This window comes from Lichenostomus cassidix, chromosome 1Aa (assembly GCF_008360975.1).
Source record: "Lichenostomus cassidix isolate B80296 chromosome 1Aa, HeHo_3.0, whole genome shotgun sequence".
Taxonomy (NCBI): Eukaryota; Metazoa; Chordata; class Aves; order Passeriformes; family Meliphagidae; genus Lichenostomus; species Lichenostomus cassidix.
Window position 1 is genome coordinate 17,564,630 of NC_139480.1, and position 16,976 is coordinate 17,581,605.

Below are 16,976 nucleotides of genomic sequence, written 5' to 3' on the forward strand. Positions count from 1 at the left end.
TCAAAGCTGTCTTGATGGTAGTAGCTCAGCTACTCATGTCATTCCTTTCTGCAGGCAAAATAACCTCTCTTCTTTGTCAGCCACTTTTCCTGCCTGTGCTGTGCAAGATTTCTATCACTGGATTATTAAATTCCAGCTATTTTCCACCTAAATTTTAATCTATGCTTATAAGAATGCAAATTCTTATTACACATTGATCACAGAATTTGGTAACACTCTTACACTGTTACTCTGGAAATGCCAGAGTGGTAATGTAATTATATTGGAGACATTGGACTAAAAAACATGCAAATTCATTACTGTCAATTTTCTACATTTGCACTATTTATTTCACCTTTGCTTAATCATAAAGTGAGTATTACTGGGTCAGAATACATTGCATTTCTTAACTGATATTTAAAAGTGTTCCCAGGCTGTTTTACTTTGCATACTACAGTTATTTTTCATTTTGATTTTTACATGTATGCAGTATGACTTTGTACTTTAGTGACTTCAAGATAACACTACAAAGAGAGACATTTCTTGCTCCTGCACAAGTAAACTCTAGCCATCTATTGGGAAACTCTCTCCTCCCTTTTCTTCCTTTCATAATCCATTTTTCTTGAACAGAGAAACAACTTTGAAATATTATAGTTGCTCCTCACTTCTTGATAAAGGACTATATTGTAGGTGCTGTCAAGCAATTGCATCCATTGAAAGAAGACTTTGCATGTTCAAGTGACAATAAGACAAGCTACTAAAAGTACAGTTAATTTGAGAGAAGTCAGAAAGGAGAATTTTCTTGTTATTAATAAACGAATGGCATTAAGATCATTGAATCCATTAGAAATGCTATAGCCTCCGTGGAGCAGCTCTGCTAACTGAGTTGTTAATGTGGGTTCCCAGATTCCCCAGCCCACTCTGCACAGGAGACTGTGCTGTGCTGAGAATCTCACTGAAAGCACTTCTCCCTCCTGCAAGGAGAATGGACTTTAACAGCAAGTCAGAAGGGGAGGATTAAAAGCAGCAGCACAGTAGTTTAAAAGACAGCTGCTGAAATGGAGTATGCTTTTGGGTAGCTCAATAATAACAGACCAAAACAATGGGGATTCAAACTGCAGTGCCAGCTGTGGATTGAGCTCTGGGTGGGGGAGGCAGAGGCAAGAGGCCATGAACTGCTGACCCTCTGCGTGACAGAGGAGCCCCGAGATCTCCAGATTTCCAGAGCTTAGACTGTGAGGGTATAAAAGCCCAGGGTTTCCTTTATTGGGGGCTCCCTCCTTGGACCCAGCTCGAGCCATTATTTTGCTATTGCACCATGATTAAATTAGTTAAGGATCTGGTTATTTGAAACTCTCCTATAGGACACCTGGGTTTGACAGGTTAAGGAGACCTGGTGTGGCTGTGTGAGTGCAGGTGTGGAGCTGCAAAGGGGCTCTATCCCAGCTCAGGGAGTGTGTGTGTGACTGGCAGAGTCAGTCTGTGAATAGCCAGACAGGGAAGTCTCCTTAACACAAATACAGATGTGGAGGTTGGAACTAGGTAGTTTTAAGGCTCCTTCCAACCCAAACCATTCTGTAATTCTATGGCTCTATGACCGACCTTATTCAAAGGATAGCCTTGCTGAAACAAAACTGAAATCTAGCAGAGCAACTTCTTCCCTGGGTAGTCATTTCAGAGGGCTCTGATCTCTTATGAAGTCCTTCATAACCAGAAGGCAAGAGCAGGAATTTATGCCTTCTGACGGAAGAAGTCAGAGCAGAGTGCTTTCCAGCCAGAATTGTGACGCTGGGTTTGGAGCAATTTCTTCAAATTCTCTGCATTTCAATTTCACTGTTCCTAAAGGGATAATACTTTGTAAATGTTCTGTTTCTTTCCATTCCAAGCACTACTTTATTTACAGATTGAGAATGCCTCATATTATTAAACATAAAGAGAGAAGGGGACTCTACCCTTCACTCTGAAAAATATTTGAGTGTGCAGTATTTAATAATGGAGATGTTATTTAGACTGTGTGGATTACTTCAGTTGCAAAGCAATGCGCTCAGTTAATTACAAATTTTTGTGCTGATCTTTGAAACAAAAGACATCAATATACTTTGAATTAAATGAAACATTGCATTTTTATAGATTTTATAATATTGCAAAAAAAGGCTCTTGAATTCAGAGTAAACAAATACTGCAGCATAAACCAAATGAAGATAAAATTTTATTTCACAGTTCAGAACACTGTATCCAATAACTGTTTCCAAAAAAACTTTTGCATAGATGAAAATATAAAACCAAGAGGATTGGAAAAGAGGAAGATATCAATAAACAAAGGCACAAATAAATTCTGACATGTGAATTTTTATGTTTTTGATTGGACTGAAATGAGCCACTGAAGAAAAACACGGTATGAGAGTAAGTAGATATTTCTCTGCTGCACTGCCTGAAATCTAAAAGCCATTAAAGTTTTATTGCAGATTCTATCCTCAGTCATAGCTTTATCCAAAATTTGGTGTACAGTAAACTACAGTAAATAACTTCAGGGACCTATTAATGACAGCATATTTCAGAAGATTTTAAATTACATCCTCTTTCTGTCAGACTCTTCAATGCCAGGAATTCCCTTCATATTTTAATTCTGTATTTCACAGTGTGTAGGAAAAAGACCCCTGTTGCTTTTAGGTTTTTTAAACAGAATAGAGTATTTCACTTGAAAGGGACCTACAATGATCTAGTCCAACTGCTTGGCCACTCAGGGCAGAACAAAAGCTAAAGCATGTTGTTAAGGGCATTGTCCAAATGACTCTTAAACACTGACAGGCTTGGGGCATCAACCACCTTTCTAGGAAGCCTGTCCAAGTGCTTTACACCCTCTCAGTAAAGAAATATTTCCTAATGTCCAGCCTAAGCCTTCCCTGTGCTGTTGACAATCTAGATTTTCCTGAAATATTATGACTGAATCTTTGACAGGAAATGACAGCCAGTTTATATGGCCTAGTATGAAATTCTGAGATCCTAGAAACCCTTTTTTTTTTTTTTTAAACTGTTGCCATTAGCAATGACAAATACATCATAGCATTCAGGAAGATAAAGGTAAAAAATACTTACTGTCATCATTCTGATTCAAATGTTTTAGCAGTCACGTTCCATAAATTAAAACATCTAAGTGTGAAAACTTGTCTAAAATGCTCTTAATGGAGTAATGTTTATCTGGGGAATAACAATATCCTTCTATTACTTCTTGGCTAAATTGGAGTTTAAAGCTAAACACTCTTAAGACTCAACTTTTAAAATTCATATCAAAAAATGCCTGAGTTGTAGGTGTCTGTCTCTTCAATTAATCCGGAATCCAGAGCTCAATGCCTGTATTAAGATTCTTGTTCAGTGTCTTGAGAAGAGTAGGAATGGCAATTTGCAGTGCCTATTGGCCACTTATATAGTTATCTCTAAGGCTATTTGGAGTAGCTGGAGCAACAAGCAAGAGCCACTTAGAGCAAGCTGTGAGGAAACAATGAACGCACAAGTGTGTAGGTAATGCTGTTACCTTTCACACTTCAGATGCTGGGTCAGGGTTTCACAAAAGTATCTTTTTCCCAGATACATGCCACCCACAATCCTTTCCTGGATGAAATGTCCACATTCTTTTATTTTTTTAAAGAATGCAATAAACAATTTATTTCATTTTATAGGGTGGGAATTTCTACACATCTTTATACAACAGCTTGATTGTTAGAAAGTTTCATCCATACTTTGGAGTTGTCAAATTCAGCTTCTTTTCAACCTAAGGGTAAAAGCTAGTATGATATTTCCCCAAAGAATTACAAAAAACCTGGAAGATTCAATAATCTTGTTTGTGAGTAACGTGCAAAACATAGTTCAAGATCTTGCAGTGCAAAGCTTACAAAAATCTTACAGCAGTACCACTGTCCAAACCTGATGTGAATATATATGCAGTTTCAATATCACAACAGGACCAGCAAAACCAAACAATGCACTACCACTGTATTTTACTTCAGACCAGAAAGAAAGTCTTGTCTGCAACCAGAAGACATACATAAGAGAATTAAACCCTTCCCAGCAGCATGGAAATTTCTGAAGGATACCATACAACAAACTCAGCAACAGTGCATATCACCTGTTTTAAAAGATTTGGAAAGGGAAAAGATAAAGCCAGGATGGCTATACAGCAAAGCAAAAGATAGTATTATAAACCAGAGAGTATTTTTAAAAATGTTGTACAGACACAAAAAAAAATGAAAAGCCTGATAAGTGTTGGCAGTTTAGATGTAAGAAATATTACTATAAAGGCGAAGAAAGAGTTTGAGAAGAAAATAGTGAAAAGAATAAAAACTAACAATAAAATTTTCATCTAAAGCAATGGCAGCAAAAAACCTTCCAAAAATCTAGAATCACCAAGAAGCTTTGTGTCCTGACTCAGCAAGGGCCAGCAGCTCCCTGAAGCCAAGCATCTGAACACACAGGGGATCCATCAGGGCAGGAGCCTCACCAGACAGGTCTGTCCTACTGCCCTCAGCCAGGGAGGGCAGTCTCAACTACAAGACTAAATGCTCCATGGAAACCTTTCAGTGTGAACATACTTGATGCAGCCTTTTAAACAGTCACATTTTCATTGTTGTCACCTGCTTCCTCACATAAATCAAGATTGATTGAATCAAGGAAAACCTATGTAATGTAATGTATGTAATATTAAACAATTGGCAACTCTGAAAATATGGATAGGAAAGTAAAGAACAGTAAGGATGTTATTTTAGAACTGGAAAAGATTCAGGTAAAGGCAGAAAGGATTATAAAAAGCATTTCAAACACCCACATGAGCAGACAATTCCATGTGGAAAATGGGTAAATCTGAGCATCTTCAATGTGGGCAAGAGGTGGCTTACACAGATGTAACAAAGGTCTACAAAATCAGGAGTGCCATAGAGAAAGTGGATAGGGATCTACAATTCATTGTCTCTTCCAACAAAAGAATTATGGGTCAAATCAAATTCAAATCAGAGTAAATGGCTGTTTTCTGAATTGGTATCAGTACAGTAGAAGAGTGTGCCAAAATCTATACTAAGTGCAAGATATGTACATAGATTCAAGGAGAAACTGAACAAGGGCTTGAAAGAAAGATCAGCTGAAAAGTTAGTAAACAAAATCACAGCAGGTTCATTAATTACTCTGACCTGAACATAGCCAAAGGTTGAGAAGCATTTCAGGGAAATAGCATATGTTATTTTCCAGTTATTTTTCCTTAGGCATCCTCTCCTGCAAGGAATCAAATCCTTTGTTTTACAGGTAGTCTGGAAACAATGCAACTACAGGAGAGAGTTAAGCAAAAACTTGGTATTTCTTCTCCAGGTCTCAAAGAACAATGCTGCCTGATGAATGACTGGAGTTCCTGATTTACTTCCATTTGAAAGTCTTTTTTTGAAAATCTGTTGGAAGTTTAAAAAACCTGTAGTCCATCATTCATATCACTGAAAAAGCCATCTTGACACAGGAGGAAAAGGTAAATAAAACTATTAACACTTACTTAAACAGAATATTATTGTTTAACAAAATATAATTTTGTTATTACACTTACTAATATTTTTATTTAATACAGTGGTAAGCCCAGAGTCATCTGACTATAGAAGCCAGTAGACATGAAGAACCATTAGAAACTAACAGTCATTTCACAAGCCATGTTCTAATGTATCATATTTCAGCATCAGAGACATCACAGATTCATTACACATAGAAGTTAAATAGTTTAGGCTTATTAAACCTGATTAAGAGAATAAAATGAAGAAGAGAAAGTTAAAAAAAAATCCAGCACAATGTTGTTACAGTATCATTCCTAAAGAAAATTTCTCATATAATCAATAAAGTAAACCCACAAGAAACACAGAAGTAATAGAAATGGTATCTGCCTCAATGTGACCAGCACATTCCCACTCCCTGGGTAAATTTACATAATTTCCTTGTGCAGGGTGACAGAAAACATTTTAATTATAAGTAATCAAGTTAATCTAACATTTATTCAGTAAGAAAAGAAAAATATTACATTAACTAAATGGAGAAACACTAAAGATGTCACATTTTTGGAACTGTGATAAAAGTATCTCTGATTCTATAAACCTTTCCAGCTTTCAGGTACCAGAAGTGGTTATATGTACATGTGCACATCACGCTTCCAGGATCTCCCCTCACTCTCTCCTTTGCTTGTGCTTGAAGTTTAATCTCTATCAGTATTTGGATAAAGAAAAAAAAAATCCCCATGAATCAGATATTCTTAGAGATGATTCCTCCCAAGAGACTTTTCAACTCTAAATTTTAATTCTGAAAATACCTTTCTGGTCACAAAAAAAAGGGGAAAAAAAGAAAATACTATTCACCCAATCAATCCAGGACAGCTTCTGTCCCCAAAGCTGCTGCCATGGGGCTTCCTGAAGTGTGCAGCTGACCCTCTGCAAAGCTGCTCATGGCACCACACCATCGCTACAGGCAGTGTTGGGGCAGGGCAAGCAGCTGCCCACACTTGCAGACTCCTGAAACATCAGCCTAGCATTGCCCATCCAGCCAGAAGCCAGGCAGCCAAGGCACAGGGACAGCCCTGGGCACCTTGCTGGGCTGGGCAGAGGCTGAGGCCAGGCTAGGATGCCAGCCCAAGTCAGGACACGTGGCTGAGGGTGGTGGGAGCTGCAGCTCAGTCAGGCCTATTCAAGAGCCACAGCTGGGAGTGTTTCCTACCCATGGCTGCCAAAGAGCACCTGGAGCCTCTCCCCTCTTCACCAACCATGCTCACCTGGCTCTGGGAGCCAAACCATAGCAGCAAGAGAGCTCTCAGACCCCTGTTACTGGATAAAATTCCCAGCTTTTAAAGGAGCTGAGAACACATCTTTTAAAAAAGTGTTTATATTTCAATATGCTCTGTGTTTTCATGTTTTTCATCTGCTAAGTAGGTAGATTTAGTTTAGTGGTAAGGATTTCCAGTAGCACCAGCCTTTCTGAGCCAAGAAAAGAGTTGTCAGAGCAAAACTGCTAAGAAACGAAGCATCGGTCTAGGTTTCTCTGCGGTATTAATAAAGTGACAGTCTGGGCTCTCAGAGCACTTTCTCTTGGACTGACTGCTCCCTCTAGTCTGGTCAGATCTTTCCCACACTGTGTCTCAGTTTCATGGTGCTCCCTTGAGGCTCAACATCATTTTCTTCCCTGACAATGTCTGTCTTCTCTGAAAATCCTTGCAGTTACAATTCAGAGTGAAATAAAGTCAAGTGTACTTGAAAAGAAAGATCACAAGTGGCACATTAATATTGCTGCTAGAATCGCTAGGCAGGCTTCTGAGCCTGATGTGTGGTAGCACCACGATGCAATAGGCATTGTTCATGCCCTGGCTTGGAAGGAATTTGGGATCAGAGACCTGCCCAAGTGAAAATACAGTTCCAGGGCCTAGGCACAGTCCTGCAATTATCTCAAACATTAGCACAGCCTCTGTAACACTTGTGTCAACCAGCTCTCTGCCAAGAGCTCCTGGCACCACAGTGTTCCAACAGGCAGTTCAGCTTTAGCCACCCACTTGGAGAACTCAGTAAGTATGGAATAACCACAGCCTTTCTCACCAGGTTCAGTGCCAGAATTCAAGCAGTGGAGACACTCTCTGGTACTCTGACTTCTGAAAGGATCTGATATACAAATCACCACTCAAGATGTCCTGCTGAACAGTTATCTTAAATTCTAAGTATGAGTACCTTTAACATGCTGCACAATTTCTTTTATGAGATAGGTATATAGCAGTGAAAGCGTTCACACATACCCAGGTCAGGAGCACTAAATTCATCCATTTATCTGTACTTTACATTCTCCTGTCATGGCACTCCTGTCTCACACACTGCCATGGGAGGGCTGCAGCTGCCTTCCTGGTCTGGGCTCCATATGTCAGTCATGGCCTGGCATGTGAGGCAGAAGGGAAACTGATGCATTGCCCCTAAGATGTTCTCTAACCCTTTTACGCAGCACAGTCTGACATGAAGCAGACTGCATCCTTGAGCTATGCTCCTCCAAAACATCTCAAATGTCTACCTGTCATATACCTCTACAACTGTGCTCCTGCATTTTTAATTGCATTTTTTTTTATTCCATTCTGTCACATTTTTGTCTGTTTTCTACAGTCTTTTCATTTGCTTCCCTTGTAATTAATACTTGTTCAACCTTTAATAGCTAAACTATTTCTCTTTCTTTTCTCTTTCTTTTCTCATTCTTTTGCTATTTTACTCTCCCATGTGACATCACACTCAGACCAAGCTTTAGTTCTTCAGACACTCCACTTCTGCTTATTCTTGTAAGATTCCTGTTGAATGATTGTCTTACTCTTTCCAAACAGAGAAACAAAATTGTTCATGCCAGAAATCTAAGCAGACCTGACATCTCGCTCCATCTTAAAATGTCTCTCATTGAACTGCTGAAAACACCTCTTCCCAACTTGTCACTGTATTTCGCATTATAAAACACTTTTCTGTTTCTTAAACTGTGCCCAATTCCAAAATTAAACATATAAAAAAATATCACCAACTCTTTACCACAAAGGCATTGTTTTGAGCAGCTCAGGGCTCACTTTTCTCCCAGTGAGAGAAACTGAAGAATTTCATGGAAATCAGTTCTAAAAACACTGATCTCAGTAAAAAATAATTTAGGCTAATATAAAAGTGTAACACCACAGAATAATCTTTAATTTTTGCTGATGTCATCATCTTCATTATCCCCATTAATCTGTTAGCATATCTTTCCAATTTTTATTTCATTTCTTTCATCTTTCCTGATGAATAAACACCATCTGACAAATCAGAGCACAGGAAATAAGCATGCTTGGTATGTACAACTGTTTCAAAGAAAAAGAAAAAGATGAGATGCACACTCGAGTACTCTTCAGACAGTGGATCTCTTCCAGCTTATTTGCTTTGTCAGTAACTGTACAAATAATATCTTCTAAGTCTGAGCAAACAAACCTCTTTTAACAGCAAAACTGATAATGTTAGGAAGTCTAAGGATCATCTGAGATGTTCTAGCGTGTTGTCTGTTTCACTATATTACTTTTTAGAATATGTTTGGCAAAGAAAAATAATATATAGATCCAAAAACATGTCACTGAATATGCTAATCCATTTGTTCACATCATTGGTTTCAGTAATTTTTCGTATGTGGATGACATTTGAAGGTTTCAGTTGGAGAAATTTTAAACTCTTGTGTAGAACCCTTCTCCCTCCATCACAACTTACGTACCAGTAACCAGAAAAGTAAGTCACGTACTTCAATGAAACCATCTGTTACAAAATCATTCTGAGGTACATTTTATAGCAAGTGATGACAAAGGCAAAATACCACCTGTTTAAAACTCATGACAGACAAGAGAACAAGACAAAAGTCACATTTTTGCTTCATTTTGATCCATACAAGACTGACAATTTTTTTAAGGGGACTAAATTTGTCATTGAATAAGGAGAAGATTTAGGAGAACATATGACACTTTCTATTGATAAAACCGTTGATAAATGCCTGTGTTCTGAAATCAAGCAAGGACTAGATCTCTCTAATAAAAATAAATAGAGTATAGAGAAAAAAACATTTTCAAAAACTACATTTAAAAGTGCAAATTGAACAATCTATTGTTGTTCATCCCAAAAACTCTTCCTTATGCTGCTAACTGCAATTTTCTAAGTTTTTCAGAAGAATGTCCTATGGTGTTTAAAGAATGACTAATATAAACGTTGTTGACACTACAATTTTACTATATGTGTCGAGAAAAGAGCTAGCTATGGACTACAAATAAATACATAGAAATAAGAAATAAAATGCCTACTGTGGACACTATGTTGTATTGCAAGTGCAGGTCTTAGGACTGGAAAAATGGTTGTTAAAAAATAATATTGCATAGTGGTAACCCAATCTTTTAACCAATAACTGCATCTCCAAGTGGAATCCTCTCAGGCTGATGATTTGGACCACAAGCCACGATCAAGAGTAAAAGTGGAACATAATGTATTAACTGATGTATTACAGGAAGTAGTTAAAAGAAATGCTTTAGGAAAAGCCACATTCCAGGCTAGCACTGATTTTTTTTTCTCCAGGAAATACTCTCTAATTTCATGAAAGAAATGAAACTTTCACAGCCTGTGAATAGGGTTTTCTATTTCTTTTCACAATCTTGCAGCAATTCTGTCTCAAGATCATGGAAAATTAAATTCAGACTCCAACAATCCCATCATTTTATAAAAGTAGTCAGCTATGACAGCACTAACCATCAATGCCAGAAAAGCTAGGCTACTCAGTGTGATATCTGATACCTACGACAGATTAAGTGCAACAAGCATCTGTTCTTCAGTGTGTGTTTATGATATAAACAAAGGAATTTTTTTTTCACAAATTCCTTGCCTGTTTTCATTAATTTTCGTGTTTTTACAGATGTTCCAAACTTCCCAACATAACTTGTTTGGTACTGCTACCTAGTTTAGAGGAGACCTACTAAAACTGTTTCTTTTCAAATATCTGAAGGTAAAATGTCCCTGTGTTGTAGCAGAACTAAAACACAAATGTCTAGAGCACATTAAGACAAATTAAACCGAGCTAAAATACACACCACAGAAACAAATATAACTGGTGGACAACTTATCAGATGTCTTGATTAGTGCAGTTTTCAATCTGTGTCTAACTCTATCTATATGTATTAGTAACTCCATTTCTGACTGGCAGATTTTCAGAATTTAATTACTTTATTTGTGCTTACTGACATGTTGTAAATAATGGAAAGAACTTAAGACACTTCAGTATCATTGCTGACAGCTCCATGAAAGCAGAGCTCCATGTGAAGTAGTACTTAGTCAGTTATGCAATTTAAAGCTCATCTCCACAGACACAAAGGGAAGGGTGGGGGAACCCAAATGCCCTGCTCCATCTACAAACCCATTTCCACGAGCTTGGAAGAGCACAGGGCCACGAAGGTGGGGAGAATCCCAGTATCCCAGGCAGAGAAACCTACCCTGCCTTCCCCTGGGATCGTCCCAGGAAAGCTTCAGCCCCATGGGCCATCAGGACCCCATGAGGCACAGGGAACATGCTTTCACACAGGATGGGATGGCAGGGAAAAGCATTTTGAGAACAGGACTTATTATGGGATGTTTCAGGGGCAAACCAAAGGTGGAGAAAGGAGGGGATCTAGGTGGTTTTGGTATGAACAAGCACAACAATACAGAAAGATAACGGGGTAACACAGGCTAGCACTTATCAGCACACACACCTATGCCCTGCACTAGATCAGTGGTCTGATGTGTCTTCTCAGTAAACTTCCTTTCTAACTGTTGTCCTGAGTGAAGGGGCTCTTTCTGCTGGTGCTTGTGTGTGTGTAGGTCTGAGTGCCAGAGCTGGAGTGAAACCAGCCATCACAGGGCCTGTGTGCTTGGGGTGCAAGCTGCAGGAGGTGTCAGGGGGTGGGCACCAGAGTGTGATCACTCGCAAATATCCTGAGTGTAGGGAAGTGACCCAGGAGCCAGGAGGGTGAGTGTGTCACTCACAGGGAGACAGCAGGAGTTCAACACTAGCAGGACCAGGGTTTGTTCAGGAAAACTGCTGAGGACACTGGGGCTTGGGGAATCTGCTGGACATATTTGTACATGAGTATTTGCATCTGAGAGTGAGGCAATCGAGGAAAGCAAGGATCCAGGGAAACACCTACAAGGTAATCATTGTGCATGTTGTTCATACACATTGCAGAGATAGATACTTATATTTCCTGCTAACATACCTTTATTCTAATTAGCCAGAGAGAGGACCAGAATGAGGCTTTTAGTGCTGAATGTGTGAGGGAGTGCATAGTGTTTTCTGTCTGGGTTGCCCTGTGTGGCCAGTCATCTGTACTATGTGCTGTGTGCCTGCATGTCAGTCATTGGGAAAACCTGCTCAGCATCACTCCTGGTTGGATCTGGAGGAGCAGAGGTGCAGCAGCCTTGGCTCTTTCAGGCTGCAGGATTCATCAGCCCCTACCAGTGATATAAAAAATGTTGAGAAACACAAAGATGGGAGGACATCCAATCTTTAAAATTTTATAATACCACAGAATAAATCAGATAATATCCACCTGTAAAAAATTTGTTTCTAACATTAGGCTTTCAGAAAAAATGTGACAGAAAAGGAAAAGGTAAGACACAAACAGTGAAATTGGCTATCTGATGGAAAGGCTTAAATAGGAGAAAAGTTAAATCTACTGCATTCAGACATGGCTAAAAAATAATTAGAAGGAACTTCATACAGGTACAAAATAAGCTTGGTTTTGCCTATGAAATTTCTTAATTTAAGAAAAGGGGATATTCATTCAAACTAAAGTCATATCTAAAAGCAATAAATGAAAGTGCTTTGTTACAATGTGCATAATCCAGCAATGGTACTCATTATCAAAAGTTAATAGTCAACACAAGGCAGATGGCTGAAGATGCATATTAACTCAGTAAAATACTAGAAAGATTCAATTTGATATGAAGAGTGAGAATAATCACAACCGTGAATATTAAGTAGGATGAAATAATTGGAATTCAAGCCTTTATACCTCAGGGCATAAACCAATGACTAATTAAATATGATAAAAAGAGAATGTCCTTCTAAGCACATTTTTCTGTAATTGTCTATAGCATTTCTTGCAGCTGGTACTCTGTGCTGACGCAGGCAGGACACTATAATGGAGTGATCCAGAGAGCATATTCAATATGATTTCTTAGGATCTATTTTAACTTATCCAGTGGTTTTCATTTATTTATTAAAATTACATTAGCAATAGACAGCTGTCACAACTCTCTCAGCTACACAAAAAAGCATGCCACTCAGCTTTTGAGAAGTGTAGAATGGTCTAAATTTTTATTGTCAGTTTTGTTAATGCTGATGTTTCAAGCAGTGGGCACTTTTCAGTTAACTAATTTTTTCCCCTAATATATGTTTTGCCATTGTAGAGAATATTACAAGAGTAAATAGTTGTAGCTAATGATTCAACATCTTTGCATACTTCTCATCAGCAGACTAAACTTGGTAAATAACAAATAGAAGTTCTTTAAAATGTGAGATGGATCATATATCAAAGGCAGATACTTTGTTATGTTGTTTGCCTCTTAAAGATAAGGCCAATCACAGCTTAAAAGGCCCTATTTTCTCTCCACTGACAGGATTTGTTTTTTCTTAGCTGGAAGTCTTTGTTCTGAATGTTTTATCATGGTGAAGTGTACAGAAATGAATATGACATTTCAGCATTTGGTATTATGCAGTAGATAACCAATTGTCTTCAAGCTGACAAAAGCCCAGGAATTATAGTATTTTTCAAAACATTTAAAATGGCATCTACATGTTTTTTTAATGAGACATGTTCTCTTTTAATTTGTTGTACATTTATTACTATGATGTGAATGTACACTAGGGCTGCTTCTTTTTTGATTTAGTAAGCCTTCAGATGTCAAAGTCACATGTCTCCAGGAAGTTTTCTTCATTTAATATTTTAGACAGTTAGAAAAAATTTTCTTCGCTTGCTAAAATGTTATGGTTTTGATTTTAAAATTTTTCTTATTATATTAAGTTATTAAACAGAATTAGGAAGCTGTAGAAAATCAAAAAGGGAAAGATTAACATTTCAGCTCAAGGCTGTGAATTCTGTTCTGCTACCTTTTGATAGAGATCAACTATTGACCTCTATGGTTTAAGCTTCAGTTACAAATGCACTTCCTGACAAATGGTTTCTAACTACTATTCTTTCAAATTCCAATTATGGCTGACAAAGCTAAAAGGTATACAGGACCTAAATTTCTTACCCAGCCTTGGAGAATGAGAGGTGTCCCCACTAGGGTCAAGAAATCAGGCAAAAATCCCAAGGTTTGCCTTGTTGTCTTTGTAGTTTTATTCTTCAGTGTACCGGTTCCACGTGCACAGATTAAATGTCTGTGTAAATTGACGTAATTATATCTCTGGAGACTGAAGTCCTTTTGCATAGTCACAAAGAAAACAAAGTGCAAGCAGCAAATAAGTTTTCCCTTTGGCACACTCCAACCTTGACCTTACTGTACACAACACCAGACGTGATAAAATGCCATTCCCTGTTCTCCTCTGAGGGGTTGCTGCTTGACTGCTGTTTACAGGAAGGATGCAAATCAGGTCACCTTAGCAAAAGACATAATCCTACAAGATTACAAAAGACACAGAAATAGTAAGTGGCTTTGAAAAAGAAAATACTATGTCCAGACAGGAATTGCAGACATTTCAGTACACGAAACAGTCCTAACAAGTCCTTTTTACTCAAATACATGATGTAAATAGTTTATGTTCTAATGTTCTATTAAGTACTTACATAGCATGCAACATATTTTACTTGTCTGCAATTGAAATCTTCAGAAAGATTTCACAAAACAACTCCCTGATGCTGAATCTCAAAAAAAAAGGACCAGCACATTTCACTTACAGAATGTTAACTGTTACCTCTAGAGCAGGACAGCAATGCAAATGGTCCAAATACGTCCTTCCACAGCATCCGTAGATGTATAAGATGTGATGCAGTGCAAGAAAATATCCCCTTGAAATGGCACATATATGTTTCCCTTCCTTTACTAAAAGGATGCTTCCATTCTTATTCATGGTTTTGTAAGAATTAACTGTATTAATGTCCTTTTTCAGAAATACAAACAGAAATATTTTCAACTTAAACCAAATAAAGGCAAAATTCTATTTTAAAATCAGAATTTTACAGTCAAAATGAGTAATTTCTGATTTTTTTTCAGTGATTATGTGTATTCATATATTCATTATATTTATATTTTCATTCACTGAGAGATTCATCCTGTGCAGCAGCATCTCTCAAATTTGGGAACTCTCTTATATTGTGCAGCTAACAAGTAATTTTTGCTTTGAATTTGCCACTTGTCAAAACAATATTGTAACCACTGAAAAAAAATACAAATCTTTATTTTTCATTTTCAGTTTTTTGGGATCTTCAATGATTTACCAAAATTCTAGGAATGTAGCAATATATAAAGGAGAATTAAGGGTATTTAAATGTCTCCAAATATACAACTGTTTATCTTCAAATATTTTGATATAGAGATCTATTGCACTCCATTAGAATTTTGTTTATATATATATATTATAAGAAAATATAGCTGAGCAATGGATTTTAGAAGTATGTGTTGCTTCCATCACTGAATTTCCTTAGAATGTTGTTTGGATTTGATGTCTCTGTAGAGACAGAAAAAGATCACCTAAAACTCTTAAGACTCTGAGACTAAACTGTTTTCATGTTACTTTCCCCTCTTGACAGTTTTCTGCAGAAGGCAAGGTTTGAGTAAATGTCAACATATTCTGCTTATACAGGCCAGTATAAATATCCTACTTTGTTCCTATAACACAGTGAACATTGTATTTAAAGTATAATGCACTTTGAACAATAGACCATGTTCAGAGTTAAGCTCACACTTCAGTTATTACCTCAATAAAACTGGTGTTGCAATACAAACTGGATGGGCAGTTGCAGCTAATCTATCATGGCTCTAATTTGCAGTAAGAAAAATAAATCTACAATTTTAGGGTAAAGAATCAGTATTGCATTAGCTTGCACAATCCCTGAGGATATTGAATTGGACAGGACATCTTAGCTCAGCAAATAGTGTTCCCTATCATTTTACAAAATCCTGTGCAGAAATATAGAAAATTTCATCTTCAAATCTATTGCTTGTAAGCCTTTCTACTTCTTTTTACAGTGGTAATTAAAACATATTAATACTTTTACAATATATTTATTATTGTTTCATATGTGTCATTTGTTTTCATATTCTTTTATTTCCCTTTCTTCCCCATATAGCTATATAGGCCTTAAAATTCTTATGGGAAAAGAGTGTTGATATTTTATTTCAGCCTTCACTGAAGATTTAGCAGAGCAAGCCCTTTTAGCATGTTCTAACAAGAGAGATGTTTTCAGCTGCATCAGCCAAACTATCTGTTTCTCCTATACTTTAATTAATATTTCTTCAACTTGGCTGATCAGGTTTGTGCACAGCAGTTTGCTAAAGTGTCTTTATCTCTTTCTGTAATTTTTCCCTTACATATAATAGAAATATTTGGAAAAGTATTCTTTGGAATATTTGAAATACCCCAAAGACTACTTTTGGGGTTTTTGATTACTGCATCAAACTGCTACATTCTTTTTCATATTCTATTGTTTAATACAATACTATATTCAAAAGATGACTTATACAAATAAATATTAGTATTATTGGCCTAATACCCAACTCCTATTTTTTATCAATAAACAAGGCATTTTACTATTCTTATTCCCACTTCAGCTGATTTTTTCCCACCTTTTTGTCCTAATTGTCCTTTCCACCTTTGCTAATTATTCCCTCAAGTTATTCAATTTTTGTCACTTCATTGAGTTCCACATGGATGAGATTGACCCTATTTCCATTATCTAGTCAGTTCACTTGTGCCATAAAACTATCCAATTGTTTAATAAAAATAGCTTATATTTCTCATTTGACTCTAATTAGTCCTTTTTCTTTAAGTGTTTGTTGAAGTCTCTAGAATGATTTCATCTGACACTGTCCTTTTTTTACTGTTCAGAAAAGAATGCTAGTGGCAACAATGCACAGCATAGAACCCCAAGATGGTACAAAACCTGTCAAAAAGTGAGTTCTTTGGGGTTTTCTTTTTTTGTTTTTTTTAATACTTTTAGCACAATTTTTGTAGCTTATCTTTGCACGTAAGGAGCTACTGGACTGAATCTCAGAGCACGTGCAAAAAAAAGAAGGCAATGGCAATAAGGTAAGAGTCTTTAGGCTGAGAGTGGCAGAAAGAGATAAGCTTCATGAGAACATGCCTAGATGAGCAAATGCAGGATAGTCTGTGGGTATGTCAACAGCAAAGAGGATGTGATAAATATACAGAGCAGAACAAAGAAGGAAAAAATGAAGGGAGTAGATAAAAGGCTGGGGAAATAGAAAACTCAGAACCTGGAA